At 37.5% G+C, this 13,529-nt stretch overlaps 1 pseudogene; it reads left to right on the forward strand.

Moving 5' to 3' along the window:
- Positions 1–7,493: 7,493 nt before the first annotated feature.
- The window catches only part of LOC132483067 (olfactory receptor 10J1-like), a 33,453-nt pseudogene continuing 27,417 nt past the window's right edge, over positions 7,494–13,529 (forward strand).

A 13,529-nucleotide genomic window follows, 5' to 3' on the forward strand; every position in this document is an offset into this window, starting at 1 on the left:
TGTATTTATTCTGAGACTATTTGTTTGAAACCTGCCTAGTATGGCTTCAAACTAAGCACTGCACAGGGATACCTAATCAAGAAGGAGAGTGAAGGATAAAATGCAGCCCACAGTCCACTTGACAAGTCATATATCCTGGTATGGAGCTCCATCCATCCATTGAAGAGATGCTCTTTTACAAATTACAAAAATATACTGTCTACTCACCAAGTAGTGTGCACATGGGCTGCATCTTCCCAAAAGAGGCTTTTTTTTTTTCTAATTTGCACAAAGATACCCAATGGATTAGCTACAGCTCTATATGCCTCCCTCCTTGATAAGCTCCATGAGAGCAAACACCATGACTGTTTTTGTCATGCTTCTACCTCCAATATTCAGCATACTACATGGAACACAAGTAGATGTTCATTAATATTTGCTGCTTCATTAAAAGAAGGAATAATCCTCAGGCACAGAATAATTGACATGTATTTTATTTTGCATGTTCCTTCTGAGTTCAATGGTTTTTTAACAAAACATATTTCAGTTTCTACAATGCAAGCTGCTCTTGTGAGTCAGTAACCAAAGGCAGAATTTTGTTCTACTAGTTGCCCAAGTTCCTAATCAGGCCCCTGGGATAGAGTCTCAAACTCTTTTTCTGCTGTCCCTTGTGCCCTGGACTGATTCTCAAGGGGGAAGTCCCTAGAGTCCTAGATCAGATGGATCTGGTCCTCTTTTGGGAATAAACAGAGTTCCTGGATGTGGGGTTTCAAGAGGCTTCAAATCTGTAGGAAGATCCTCTCAGGCCAGAGGATGCAATGCTCTGGACTTTAAGTTGGTCCCCACACCCTGAGCTTCCTTCTGACACTCAGGAAGTGCTGTACTTCTAAGGCTTTGGGTTTTCAATTTCTCCCTTATAAGCCTCTTGGAGAGAGTCCTACCTTTGTTCTTTTTTTTTTTTTTTTTTTTTGTAAGTTCAGATGCACAGCAATTACAAGAACTTCTCTCATCTCCTTTGCCAACTTTGCAAGAAGTGGTTGATGGTAGAAAAAAAAGGAGAGAAGAGCTGTTTTAAAATTTTCTAAGTTTCTTCCTTTTCTCCTCCTGGTTTTCTGATGATTTTCTTGAACGTTAGAGTTTCATATTTTTCCTGTGTTTTGCATGATGACTTTTTGAGACCCGGTGCCTATAAAGTGAATAAGAATATCCTCACAAATTTCATTTTAATTAATGGAAGAATCTGTTTAAAATCATGGAGGAAAGATACTAAATTAAAAAACCTTTACAATCCCAGAGTTTTCATCTACCAGTGAGGTCCCTGTTATCTTTTCAGTGAATAAGGCTGAGGGTCAGGCATTTTTCATACAGCTGTTGTCTTCTTCCCCTCTAACCGGAACCTCATTCATGAATATTCATTCAGTAGAGTTTTGACTCAACGAAAGCATGTAGAATTTGGAGTCATACATACTGTGTTTCACAGCTGGTCTTGTCAATTACTAGATATGTGAGTCTGACAAGTAGTTTATCCTTCCCAACTTCAAATTATCCATCTATAAAATGGGAGTATGTATTTTATTTCCTTGTAGGGTAATTCTAAATTGTAAGTTATGCAGAGTGTCTTAATAGGGCAGCATATAGTATATTTTAATCAAATGTTCATTAGTAAATGTAAATGCAAAAACTAACTCAGACATTCAGAGTGTAAAGACCAACTTTATTGTTCCATCAGTTTTTGAGGTCTATATGTTGCTTTGACTCCCCTTACTTATTATGCTCAATCCTGGGTAAGATTCTTTGCCCAGCTCTCATCCAGCAATGTTACATGGGGGCATCCAGATCACTACTTCCAGAGAAATATGCTTGACATAATCTGTGTGTGTGTGTGTTTGTGGGATGTGGGATGTGGATATGAATGGGGCTGACGTTGGAGTTTCTAGACAGATAGATGCTAGCCTTGCAGAAGAAGAAAACAAATAAAGGAAGTACTGTGTTTTTCTGAACTTTGCTCTTCCACCAGACAGTAGTAACGATGTGAAGAACTAAAAGGAAATTAGGTAATACGTATCAAACCCATGCCCCTGTCTCTTCACAGACACATCAAAACAACCCAGAACAAGATAAAGTGATTTCCTTTTTTTTTTTTTTTTTTTTTTTTTTTTTGCAGTACGCATGCCTCTCACTGTTGTGGCCTCTCCCGTTTAGGAGCACAGGCTCTGGACACACAGGCTCAGCGGCCATGGCTCATGGGCCCAGCCACTCCCTGGCATGTGGGATCTTCCTGGACCGGGGCACGAACCCGGTCCCCTGCATCGGCAGGTGGACTCTCAACCACTGTGCCACCAGGGAAGCCCCGATTTCCTCTTTTTTAAAATGTCTTCCTAGAGAAGGCTCATCAAATTCTGTGTATCAGTGTTACATGTATCAGTATCTCATCTGAGACAAAAAAGACATCTTCCCTCCAGTATTGAGATCTTTCAAGAGCAGAGGACTCAGAGTACAAGGTAAAGAGAGCTAGGTTCCCAAATTCTCTCTGCCATGAACTAAATATGTGATATTAGGCAACATTTTCATTCTTTTTGGAATTAAGCATCCTCACATTTCTACCACATAGTTATTTTTGGGTAGTAGATGTATTATTACTTTGAAGAATAAAGGAAACTGTAAAATGCCAAAATTTTGTATAATTTTCTACCATCTTTTTGGAGAAAAGAGCTGTTCACCAAAAGTCAGATTAAGGATTGGAAAACTACTCCAGATGCATTATCTATGTCCTTTCTTAATGATAATCGTTTTTCATGTTTTCCTATATTGTTCTTTCATATCTTTTTTCTCTAGAAGTCTCTCAATTTCTGCAACTTAATGAGGTTAAGTCAAGATTCTGACTTCAATACTTTGTCCTGGTTTCCATGTGCCCAAGGCAGCACTGCTGTACATACCTGGCAGAGGTATTGGTCTCCTCCTCCAGACTAGAAGTACCTCGAGAGTATTACTTCATTTATTGGTGCACATAGTTATCAAAAGCTTAAGAAATGGCAAATACTGGGCTAGGTTCTGGGTATGTGGAAAGGACTAAGTATGATCTCTGTCATCAAAAAGCTTACAATGTAGTTGAAAAGTTAGATAATAAATAATTTCAACTGAATATGATGTGCCATCATATGAGAATGAAAAATGCCAATAGAACCAAAACTGGAGGGATACTTAGATAGAAAGAAGGTGATAAGAATGACCTCAAGGGAGGCTTAAAAAAATTAAACCTATCCTCCACCCCACTGCCTAAGTAGTACATATTCATCATGGACACTTTGAAAAAAATCAGGAGATAGTAGACATTCACCCAGAGTTATACCATGCAGAATCATGCACTACTAATATTTTGATGATTTCTATTTAGCTTTCTCTGTATTCATACTTTCAATTCGTTTAGATATTCTCTGCATATACCATACCATATCCTGCTTTTTAACCTATTATTTTCCATTGTTAAAAATTTTTCATATGCATCATTTAAAAGCTGAACAATATATTAAAAAATATTACATTAGTATTAGTCTCTGTTTACAAATGGTACATATATTCATTTCTATATTCTTAGTCTTTTTCCTGTACATACATATCCACATTTATGTGGGTATATATCTTTGCTTTTCATTACAATATTGGGATCATATGACCTTTACTATTTTGCAACATTTCTTCCATTTAACAATATCATGAACAATTTTCTTGATTATAACACTAAAATGTTTATTGTAAAATATGGTGTGCAGTTAAATGTGCATTAAAACAAATGCACATTTTAAGAAAAATAACAAAACAAATACCTAGGTACCCTCTGCTGAAGCTAAGAAACAGAACATCACCATAAAGCTAGAAGCCTCACATATGCTTTCAAATACTTTCAAGTACTTCAAATATATGCCAAATAGTCACTATCGTGAATTTTAGGTTACAGAATTTCCATGTTTTAAATTTCCCATGTTTTTAAAGAATATACTGCTTTACAGAACATATTTTTTCTTTTCTTGTGACTTATTTTGAAAAATAGAAGTTAATTTTCATGGAATAAAATTTATCATTATTTTCTTTTATGTTTTGTATCTTCTACTATCCCGAATTTTAAAAATATTCTCATATATTATCTTCTAGACATTTCATAGGATGTTTTGTTCATTTCCTTTTAATACATTTGAAACTGATTTTTTAAAATGGTGTAAGCTAATCTAATTTCATTTTTTCCCATATGGATAAACCAACTATTCTAAGACCATTAATTGATGACTCTGTGCTTTCCACCAATCTGCAATGCCAGCTCTGGTGCAAAGAGTTTCCATATACCAGAACTCCATTTTTTCCCCATTGGTGTGACCACTTATCCCTGTGACAATACCATACCTTCTTAATTCCTATAGCCTTATAATAAGTAATGGTATTTGAAAGGCAACCCTCTCTTCTTCTTCTCCTTTAATAGTGTTTTGGCTTCTCTTGGATCTTTGTACTTCCACATAAATTTTAGGATCAGTTGTTAATCTAACAAACAAACAACCAAAAACAATCCATTTGGAATTCTGATTGAATTGCACAGAATTCATAGAGTATGAATTCATGGATTTTTGATTAGTTGGAATCTTCATAATATTAGATCTTCCAATTCATAAGCATTGTGTATTGCACCATTCATTTCAGTCTTCTTTAGTGTTCATTATTAAGGTTTTGTAATTTTCTTAATAAAGGTCTTCATTCCTAGGTATTTTATATCTTTAAGCTATTATAAGTGATGGCCCTTTTAAATTTAATTTGCTATCAATTTTTTTATGTACAGAAATGTGATGAATTTTTATATATAAATTTTATACCAGAAAGCTTGTTAAACTCTCTTAATAATTCTAATAAGTTATCAGTAGCTTCTCTTAGATTTGCTATGTTCACAACCATATCATCTATAAAGAATTTCTTCCTTCTCAATCCTTGTATTTTTAATTCCTTTTTTCTTGCCTTACTGGGCAAGAAATTAGAATATTCTAGAATATTCAATATTCAATGCTGAAAAGAAGTGGATAAAGCAGTCACCCTTATCTTGTTCTTAATCTTAAAGAGAATCCTTCAGTATCTCACCTCTAGGTATATGTTGGCTGAAGAATTGCTGTACACGTTTTATCAGCTTAAAGAAAATCTTTTATTGTTTGCTTACTAAGGGCTCTTATAAGTAGACACTGAATTTTAAAAATGCTTTTTGGCAGCTATTGAAATAATCATGTCTCTTTTCCTTTAAACAATTCATGTGAAATATATAACTGGACTGCTTTAATGTTAAACAAACTTGGCATCCTAAAATAAAACCAACTTGGTCACATATCCATCTTATACATTGTTGGATGTGGTCTGGTGACATTTTGCTTAAGAATTTTGCATCTATTTCTGTGCATGAGATTGGCCTGATAAATTTGGTGTCAAGATAATTCCAGCTGCAAAAAATGAGGTAAGAAGTATTCCCTAGTCAGGAAGGAAGAATGTTTCCTCTACTCTTCAAGGTTCTTCTGGCTGGTCTAAGAATTAAATTGACCTGAGACATAGTAGTGAGAAAAAAACAAACAAAAGTTTAATAACATGTATACATGGGAGAGATTCAGGAAAACTGATTAACTCAGCAAAATGGCTAAAACCCTCATCTTAAATACCATCTGCAGCCAAAGAATGAAGACAATGTTGGGAGTATTGGTTTGGGACTTCAAAGGAGAGAAAGGCAATTCACAAGGAGATGGAAAAGCAAATGTTTGGTAAACAAATGCTTGCTGGGCCAGGCAGAAACAATGGGACTCAGAAATTTTAACAAGCAGACTTTTCTAGTTTCCTCCCTGTCTACGATACCTGGTTCATACCATAGTTATCTATTGTGCTATCCCCCTTCCTGGAACAAGTCCTCCATCTACATTCTTTTAGTCAGTTAGAGGAAAGGTCAAAGATTCTTCCTGAGTCATTGGACCTTAAAAATAATCAACCTAGGGCTTCCCTAGTGGCACAGTAGTTAAGAATCCACCTGCCAATGCAGGGGACACGGGTTCAATCCCTGGTCCAGGAAGATCCAACATGCCACGGAGCAACTAAGCTCGTGCGCCACAACTAGCGAGCCTGCACTCTAGAGCCCATGAACAACAACTATTGAGGCCATGTGCCACAACTACTGAAGCCCACACACCTAGAGCCCATGCTCTGTAACAAGAGAAGCCACTGCAATGAGAAACCCATGCACTGCAATGAAGAGTAGCCCCTGCTCACAGCAACTAGAGAAAGCCCATGGGCAGCAATGAAGAAATGCACCCAAAAATAAATAAATAAAATAAATTTATTAAAAAAAATAATCAGCCTAAATTAATCCTCATGCTAAAGAGACACATTTTGGTCTCTTTTGCTCCCTTATACCATCTTTTTTCTATTACCAAACATAGTTTGTGTAAGACTGAAATTAATTTATCCTTGAATGTTTTATAGCATTTATTCGTAAATTGTTCTTGGCCTGGAGGTTTATTTGTAGATTTTTTTATTACTGTCTTTATTTCCAGTAGTTTTCAAATATCTTCTTCTTCATTCAATATTGGTAAGTAATTATTTTTCTAGAAATGCATCCATTTCATTGAAGTTTAAAAATGTATTGATATTAAGTTGTTCATAATATTGCTCTTCATCTTTTTGTGTCTGAAACTTCTTTTATTGTGTCCCTTTATTAATTCATACTGGAGTTTATGTCCTCTTTTTTTTTTCTTCATCAGTTTCACTAGCAGTTTACCTAAAGTTTATAAACTTTTACCCTTGTGGACCTTGTCTGTTTTATCTTTCTTTTATATATTAGTAACATTGTGTCATTATTTTTTCCTTCTACTGTCTTTTTTTATCTTATTTTTATAACTTCTTAGGATGGATGCTCTACTCATTAATTTTCAGCCTTTAAAAAAATTGTAACAAACAAGCATTTTAAACTACGAACTTTCCTCTAATTATGTTCCAAATGCATTGTACATGTGTTGGTACATAATTCTTTTATTATTCTTTAATTCTAAATATTTTCTAACTTCCATTATTAGTTCCTCTTTGAACCATTGGTTAGATTATCAACTATTTGTAATTTTTCAAGTTCCTTTTTGTGACAATTTCTAGCTTAATTACACTCTGGTCTGAGACTGTGGTCTACATTTTAAGAAAATCCAGTTTTAAGAAAAAATTGAGACCAATTTCATGAGCCATACATAGGTTGTCATTTTTTACATGACCCAAGAGTACTTGAAAAGAATGCTTTACCTCAAACTTTTAAATAGTGTTGCTCAAATTCTCTGTATCTTTAATTCCAGTTCTAGGCCTAGTCTGCCATGTCCCTGGAAAAGGCAGCTGATTCATGAAGTTTTGAACTGGGTCTTTGTGGTGTTGAATCTTTGCTCTGGCCAGTGTGTTCACCAGAGGGCAGGGCAGTGTCTGGTCCAAAGAGGTGGTACTGACTTTGTCTTTCAGACCTGAGATCTTCAATGAGGACAGCCAACCACACAGAGGTAAGAGAGTTTGTTTTCCAAGTTTTCTCCCACTTCCAAGAACATCAGCTCACACTCTTTGTGGCGTTTCTCACCGTGTATATTCTAACTCTGGCTGGCAATGTCATCATTGTGACTGTAATCCGCATTGACCATCACCTCCACACCCCCATGTACTTATTTCTAAGTGTCCTCTCCTATCAGAGACTTTCTACTCCCTGGTCATCATCCCTCGCTTGCTTTCCAGCCTTGTAGGTCTGAGCCAATCCACTTCCCTGGAGGGCTGTGGGACTCAGCTTTTTTTCTTCCTTGGCTTTGTCATCACCAACTGCTTCCTATTGGCAGTAAAGGGGTATGCTTGCTATGCGGCCATCTGCCACTTTATTACTCGATCATCATGAACTGGAGGGTCTGTGCCAGGCTGGCATCCTCAGTCTGTGCCACGGGGTTCTCACTCTCACTGGTTCAGGCTGTGGCCATTTTCAGACTGCCCTTTTGCAAGTCACTGATTGAGCATTTTTTCTGCCATGTTCAACCTGTGTTGGACCTGGCCTGTGCTACCGCAATCATCAATGATATCCTGACCTTAATTATCAGCCTCTTGGTCATTACAGGCCCTGCAACCTTCCTCTTCATCTCCTACATCCTCATTATTTCCACCATTCTCAAGATCACCTCAGCTGAGGGCCGGAAGAAGACCTTTGCCATCTGTGCCTCCTACCTCACTGTGGTCATTGTCCACTATGGCTGTGCCTCCACTCCCTACCCCAAGCCCAAGTCAGAGAACACCAAGGATGATCTCAGTGACCTACACTGTCATCACACCTTTACTAAACCCTGTTGCATATAGTCTAAGAAACAAAGAAGTCCAGGATGCTCTGTGGTAGGAAATCCCTTTCCTAAGATGAAATCCCTACCCAAATAGGTGTGCATGCCTTCCAGGAGGAAGCCTATATAGGTAAAGTTACAGAACCAAGATTTCAGATGATTAGTGAAGTCTCACACATCATGGCCAGGGAGCTGGGGTCTAGCCTCTAATAATTGATTTTCACTTCCTCAACCTTTTGTTAACATAAATAAAAGCAAAAGTCACTCAAAGACACCCATTGTCTGTATTCCAGTAGAAAATTACAGGGTCAGAATGTGACCTAGTGTTTATCTCAAGCTTAAATTTAAAGTGACCAATCCACTTTTTAATATGGTATAAACCACATTAAAATAGCCACTCCACTGAATCCTCTTTTAACATAAATTGGATGCTTGAACAAGTGGTCACTAGGGAGGATATTGTGTAGAAATCTAAGTGTCTTTTGATTTAATAAGATAAGCAAAGCAAAAATATAGATATCTTTTAGGAAATGGGTTTGGAGTGAACTAAAATCCTTCTAGAGAGAATATTTTCAAACATGTGGGACTTCAAAGGAAAGGGAACCATGGAATGGGAAGTGAGGGAGTTAAGTGGAGAGAACTCCTAACTGCATATGATGGGCATGCAGTGCACATGACTTGGCCTGATGCTTCGCTTCTTCTGGCTAGAGATGAGCCACATAAGGAAGTCCCTGCGGGGCTGAAAGAAGGGTTTTCCTCATGGGCAGGATGCACAGCAGGCTCAGAGGAAGAGAAGACTAACAGCTCAGGGAGCAAATTGCTGAAAGAATGCTGTGAAATTGGCTGAAAAGAAAGAAAAGTTAGAAGCAGATCCAAATTGGAGCTTCCTGTGGTAGGAGAGCAAGAGAAGCCAGAAGTACAAGGGGAGGGTCAGGAGGAGCCAAAGAGAGTTTAGAAAAGGTCCTTCAGGTTGGGTCCTCTCCTGCCCTTTTTAAGCTAAGTCACAAAGATAAAGAAAGAGAAGTAAACGGAAATATGAAAAGAGTCAGCATAACACCTTTCTGATAAATTAGGTAATTTCATTAGTCCTGAAAACCTGAAAAGAGTCAACAGTAAAGGATTTTGACATGAAAACTTCCATAAAATTAAAGCAACTGAATTAGAAATGGAATAATAAAAGGCGATTTACTGCTCCTCACCTTAAAAATATAAAAAAGAATCAGGGTGAAATTTAGAATCAATTTGTGACACAAGATATGTGTTGAATCAAACTATAATGATCAAAATGGATAATTACTGAGCAAATAAAAATTATTATACTGATCTATTTATTAAAAGATACATAAGATACACATGAGTACACAGTGTTCTCATTATAAAATATTTTTGAAATACAAAAATATCAACATCTCTAAAATCATTGCGCATTTTATAGGCTATGCATGCAAGCACATAAAAATCTAACTTTAAAACAATTCTGCAGTTCAGTCTACTTTGTAATTCTGAGTTCCCAATCTGCCTGACAGAAAAAAGTCATCTAGTCTTTTTCATGTAAACTGGGGCAATTTAGTAATTAAGTCATTTTATGAGTAAACAATGAAATTCAAGGTCTTGCTCCTGCCCTTTCTTTCCCATTATCCTCTGGGTGAATCAAGTTCTGGTGCAGGTGAGACAGGCTGGACCTGGGACCTGGGACCCTTTGTTACAGTGCTTGAACCTGTACAAAACTCTCCTCCAGCAACAGAATACAAAGAAACTATAAGGGTCTAAAAATAACTGCACACATGGCAGTCAGGCAATTAGGAACAATAAGATACAAAACGACTGGGACTTCCCTGGTGGCGCAGTGGTTAAGAATCCACCTGCCAATTCAGGAGACATGTGTTCAAATCCTGGTCTGGGAAGATCCCACATGCCTTGGAGCAAATAAGCCCATGCGCCACAACTACGGAGCCTGCGCTCTAGAGCCCGCGAGCCACAACTACTGAGCCCATGTGCCACAACTACTGAAGCCCATGCACCTAGAGCCCATGCTTTGAAACAAGAGAAGCCACCAAAATGAGAAGCTAGCACACCGCAATGAAGAGTTGCCCCCGCTTGCCGCAACTAGAGAAAGTCCATGAGCAGCAACGAAGACCCAACGCAGCCAAAAATAAATAATACAAATAAAAATAAATTCATTAAAAAAAGATACAAGGGCCTCCCTGGTGGTGCAGTGGTTGGGAGTCCGCCTGCCGATGCAGGGGATACGGGTTCGTGCCCCGGTCTGGGAGGATCCCATATGCCGCGGAGCGGCTGGGCCCGTGAGCCATGGCCGCTGGGCCTGTGCATCCGGAGCCTGTGCTCCACAACGGGAGAGGCCACAACAGTGAGAGGCCCGCATACCACAAAAAGAAAAAAAAAAAAAAAAAAAAAAGATACAAAATGACCAAAAACCCAACTTCCACTTCTGAGGTGTCAAGCAAAAGCAGAGTCCTGCACATGATCCCTGCACAAAGCACCACCAAGTAGGTGCACAGACCACCTAAGCCACCCCTCTGGCTTGACCCAAGGGTCCACCCCTACCCTCACCCCATTTAAGGGACCAGCTCACCCCCACTCAGGAACGAGCAAGGGGACCTGTTATTTGCTTTCCCTCCCTTGTGCCACAACACAAGTCCCAGTAAAGCCTTGCGTGAATTTCTAGTTTGACCTCTTATCAATTTCTATTGATTAAGGAGTCCAAGAACCCTGGGTTGGTAACAAAGCCTTCTAGTTTTCTTAGCATGGAGGAAGAGGAACCTGATCCATGGTCACTTCCACCTGTCCATGTTGGATTTCTATGTGAATACATGAACTCCCGTGGTCATCCTTGTTATCTATTGTGATGACTCTGGTCTTATCATGCTCTTTAATCAATGTGGTTCCTGCACTTCATCTTCCTTGTGACTACTCTAGGTCCACTGGCCCTTTCTCAACCACTGCTTGAGGGAAATTGGACATTCAGTTGCACCCTTGACCCTATAATGGAGTAAATAAGACACAGTGGGATGTCACCAAGACATCCACTTGGATGTATCACTTAACTTTTTCTGCTCCACCAGGATTCACGTGTTTTCTGAGGCTGGGAAGTGAGTGACATATCTCTTCTGCTTTATCAGTTGCCACCCGTCCTTCCTTACAGCAGGGTAAACCTGGTATCTGCTGGTAGATCGAAGAGTGGGCCTTCCCCAGTATCCAACTAACTCCAGTGTTATCTTCTCCACAAAGCTGGACACCTTTATTTTATTTTGGCAGAAAAACCTAAATTCTTCCTAACTCTGTAGTAGTTTACATTATACATTTCACATACAAAGTACTTTCAGTGCTTAGACTTTTGATATTCAAAATTCTTTGTAAACTAAATGTAGCTTTCCTCTCTAGAAAGTTAAAAACTATTAAAAAGTTAAAAACTATTTCAGCTTTTAAGACAAATATTTTAGTTATGAGTTTAAAAAAATATTTTTGGAATTCAATTGACCTTTTTTTTCTGGATTATTTTGGGCTTACCCTTCCCTGGGGCAAACGAAAGTCCTCTGAAACAATGTGAAATATGGAAATACTGTAGACTTTTTATTCTGTTGCATTTATATATTTATTTAATGTGTCAACAACATTAATTATCATAGATTTTTAAAAATGTTTTATTATCTAATAGCGATAGTTACCTGCCATTATTCTTCTTCAGAATATTTTTAGGTGTTTTGCCTGTTTAAATTTTTCATATAAATTTTAGAAGCAGCTTGTTTAACTTACACCCCTCCCCAATGCACACACATACTCAGCACAGTTACATACATACAAGCGAACCAATCTCTGGTATTATTTTATTGAAATCCTATTGCATTTATTAACTAATTTATGAAAAACTAATATTTTAATGATCTTGAGCCTCCATATTAAAAACATAGTATTATTTTCCATTGGTTTAAGTCTCCTTTTGTTTTTTACTTTTTACATTTCAAAGTGATCAACCATGATAACCTAGCTATGATGTCACCATACAAAGATGTACATAGTTATGTCCATAACCATGACTCATTTATTTTTCAAAATGGAAGTTTGTACCTCAATATCCCTCACCTATTTCTTTCCTCCTCCTATCCCTTTCCCCTCTGGCAACCACCTGTTTGTTCTCTATGACTCTGTTTCTGTTTTGTTATGTCTGTTCATTTGTTTTGCTTTCTAGATTCCACATATAAGTGAAATCATACAGTATGTGCTTAACTTCTTTCACTTAGCATAATACCCTCTCAGTCCATCAATGTTGTCACAAATGGCAAGATTTCATTTTTTTATGGCTGAATAATATTCCGTTGTAAATATTTACCACATCTTCTTTATCTATTCATCTATTGATGGACACTTAGGTTGCTTCCATATCTTGGCTATTGTAAATAATGCTGTAATGAACACTGGGGGGCATGCAACTTTTCTAATTAGTGTTTTTGTTTTCTTCTGATAAATACTCAGGAGTGGAATTTCTGGATCAAATGGTAATTCTATTTTTAATTTTTTCAGGAATCTCCATACTGTTTTCCATAGTGGCTCTACCAATTTACACTTCCATTAACAGTGTATGAGGGTTCCCTTTCCTCCACATTCTCACCACCACTTGTTATTTGTTATCTTTTTGATAATAGCCATTCTGACAGGTGTGAGGTAATGTCTCATTGTGGTTTTGATTTGCATTTCCCTGAGGATTAGTGATGTTGAGCATCTTTTCATGTGCCTGTTGGCCATTTGTATGTCTTCTTTGGAAAAAAATGTCTATTCAGGTCTTCTGTCCATTTTCAATTGGGTTGTTTGGGTTTTTTTTGATGTTGAATTGTATGAGCTTTTTAAAAAATCCCTTATTGGATCTATCATTTGTGAATATCTTCTCTTATTCACCAGGTGGCTTTTTCATTTTGCTGATAGTTTCCTTCACTGTGCAAAAGCTTTTAAGCTTGATGTGGTCCCATTTATTTATTTTTGCTTTTGTTGCCCTTGCCTGAGGAGACATATCCAAAACAATATCACTAAGATAAATATCAAAGGGTTTGCTACCTATGTTTTCCTCTAAAAAGTTTTATGGTTTCAGGTCTTACATTTAAGTCTTTAATCCATTTTGAATTTATTTTTGTGCATGGTATGAGAGAGTAGTCTAGTTTGATTCATTTGTGTGTAGCTGTCCTGTTTTCACAA

The sequence above is a fragment of the Mesoplodon densirostris genome, chromosome 2, assembly GCF_025265405.1.
Source record: "Mesoplodon densirostris isolate mMesDen1 chromosome 2, mMesDen1 primary haplotype, whole genome shotgun sequence".
In the NCBI taxonomy this organism is placed as follows: domain Eukaryota; kingdom Metazoa; phylum Chordata; class Mammalia; order Artiodactyla; family Ziphiidae; genus Mesoplodon; species Mesoplodon densirostris.